This window comes from Salvelinus sp. IW2-2015, linkage group LG7 (genome assembly GCF_002910315.2).
Source record: "Salvelinus sp. IW2-2015 linkage group LG7, ASM291031v2, whole genome shotgun sequence".
Classification (NCBI taxonomy): domain Eukaryota; kingdom Metazoa; phylum Chordata; class Actinopteri; order Salmoniformes; family Salmonidae; genus Salvelinus; species Salvelinus sp. IW2-2015.
The window spans coordinates 32,988,122-32,991,052 of NC_036847.1; the positions used below are offsets into that span (position 1 = coordinate 32,988,122).

General features: G+C 42.8%; 1 pseudogene; it reads right to left on the reverse strand.

The window, feature by feature from the left end:
* LOC111966151 (SRSF protein kinase 3-like) overlaps positions 1-2,931 on the reverse strand; it is an 18,812-nt pseudogene that overhangs the window by 1,389 nt on the left and 14,492 nt on the right.

Sequence of the window (2,931 nt, forward strand, 5' to 3'; positions counted from 1 at the left end):
TTACTAGTGGTTGTTGTGGTGTGCTTCCTATGTCGTGGTTGTTATAGTGGTTGTATAGTGGTTGTTAGGGGGTTGTATGTGGTTGGTATATAGTGGTTTTGGTGATGGTGGTTGTATGTGGTGTATTGTGTGGATGCTTGTTATGGGTCGGATGTGTTATAGTGGTTGTATGGTTGTATGGTGGTTGTATAGTGGTTTATGGGTGTTGTATGGTGGTTTATGGTGGTTGTATAGTGGTTGTATGGTGGTTGTATAGTGGTTTTGTTTGGTGGTGGGTTATAGTGTGTTGATGTTGGTTGTTGCTGGTTGTATGGTGGTTGGTATGGTGGTTTATATGGTTGTATGGTGGTTGTATGGTGGTTGTATGGTGGTTTGTATGGTGGTGTATGGGTGGTTGTATGGTGGTTGCATGGACGTTGACTCTCTTCACCAAGCAGGCTACACTCCAGATGTCTGCTGGTGGGCCGTAGTCAGAGCCCAGTAGAACCTCTAGTGAGCGGTACTGACAGGTCTGGATTCCTCACAGAAATGTTTGTACTGGAATGTCACACAAAGCAACGGCACAGAGTAAAATCAGTTCTGATCCCAGGGCAGTATTCCACACTAGTCCCTCTTATTTTCGCAACCAACTACTCGAGGTTCAGCAATGGCAACGGTTCATAAAGAATCGGACAGTATGACGTCATTGGTTTTAGCACGATCCAAGAGTTTTTAAACTATAGTGTGCATACACTGGTTCAATGTGTTCAGCACGATCCACAGAGTTTTTTACGCTAGTAGTGTGCAACATGGTTCAATGTTTTAGCACGATCCACAGAGTTTTTAAACTACTAGTGTGCAACTGGGTTCAATGTTCTTAAGCACGATCCACAGAGTTTAAAACTATAGTCGTGCAACATGGCTTGTGCAATCGTATTTAGCAGGACCATCTCCTCTCTACACGATCGTTGTATGTATAAACTATAGTGTAGTGCACATGGTTTCGAGATGGTTGTCTTAGGCACGACTCCACAAGTAGTTTTTAAAACTATGAGGTGTGTCAACATTGGTTCAATGTTTTAGCACGATCACAGAGTTTTTAAACTATAGTGTGTGCAACATGGTTCAATGTTTTAGCACGATCCACAAGAGTTTTAAAGCTATAGTGTGCAACATGGGTTCAATGTTTTAGGCACGACTCCAACACAGAAGTTATTAAAACTATAGTGTGCACATGGTCATGTTTTAGCCGATCCAACAACGATTTTTAAACTATATGTGGCAACATGCAGTTTACAATTGTTTTTTAGCACGATCACAGAAAAAGTTTTTAACTACTTGCACATGGTTCACATGGTTCAATGCGCCAGTAAATCAGCACAATCAGATCTTTCAGTTTTTCAATGTGGCCTCGTCTTGGAGCTCAAATTGAAATCATGTTTACTGTGCTAATGACGATTTAAAAAACAGAGTAATGGAGATCAATGTAAAATATGTCAAACTTAGCAAAATACATATTTGTGATAAATGCATGGGGGCCCTCAATTTTATGCACCTCCGCTATTGCTGACTGACTGATCAATACCCACCACCCAACAGGAGCTTCCCAGGTCAGCAATCTTTACTGTGACCTCCTTCAGACTGGAGGGAATGACCAGGTCCTTCTCTGGATAGACAGTAAGAGATGAACAACATACAGTAGAGGGTTATGATCTGATTGAGACACTTCAACAGCATACTGGACACAGTCAACCTGAAGTGACAAACAGGCAGAATACACAATGCATCTACATCTAAAGGTGACATAGAAACAGAATACTAGCCTACAGTAAAGTGTCATGTGCAGTAAACAGATGTATCATCTGGTGCGCTCAGTGATGACGTCACAGGGTTCTAGAACATCTGTAGCTGAACAGTCACATGACCTTACAGAGATCTATAATATCTGTAGCTGAACAGTTATATGACGTCACAGAGTTCTAGAATATCTGTAACTGAACAGTCACATGACCTTACAGCGTTCTGGAACATCTGTAGCTAAACAGTCATATGACCATACAGAGCCGCTTATATTGAATAAAGTCACCTTGTACGATGGAGATTTACAAGCGTATCAAAACGTCACGTCAGAGTAAACCTACTCGAAACATAGCCCTTATTTTAAGTGTTCCTAAAATCTCCTATGGGAAAAATGAATGGTGGAAAAACGATTGGAACCATTTCCCTGTTTGACCGCTAGGTTTTATGGGTATTATGACACCTCCACTGCGGGGTTCTATTATGTAGCTGAACAGTGAACACTACCTGCTCTACTCATCGACTTGGCATCTTTCCCAGGGAATGGAGGACATGCACTGCCCCCTGCTGTCTGTTTTGGGTTCTGCTCCTCCAAACAAAGCAGTATATTTTCAGGCTTGATGTCTGTGTGGATGATTTTACATTGAGTGTGCAGGTAGTCCAACGCCTGAAGAACCTACAGGGAGAGGGTGATGGCACTGTTAACCCAAAACAACTCCTGCATCAAACTAAAGACACATCCAGACAGTGTGGTGACTTCCATAATGACGTTTCTACTCATCTTCCATGAACTCTGTCACTCTCTGACCTGAGCAATGACCTGTTTGACCCAAGAAAGCGATAGTCCTGGGTTCCCAAAACAGACCTGCCAACAGCAGAGGTCTGGTCCTAACAGCTCCAGCACTAAGCATACATCTACACACAGGAGGTCAAGGAACCAAACACATCTGAACATGAACTCTGTCACTACTCTACCTGAGCAATGACACTGTTCTGACACCAGAAACGCACATACGATCTCCGGTTCCAAAGACCAACCTGCCACAGCAGAGGTCTGGTCCTAACAGCTCGCCAGCATAAGCATACATTCTAACCACAGGAGGTCAAGGAACCAAACACATTGAACTCTGAAGACTTATTGACTCTCATTGTGAG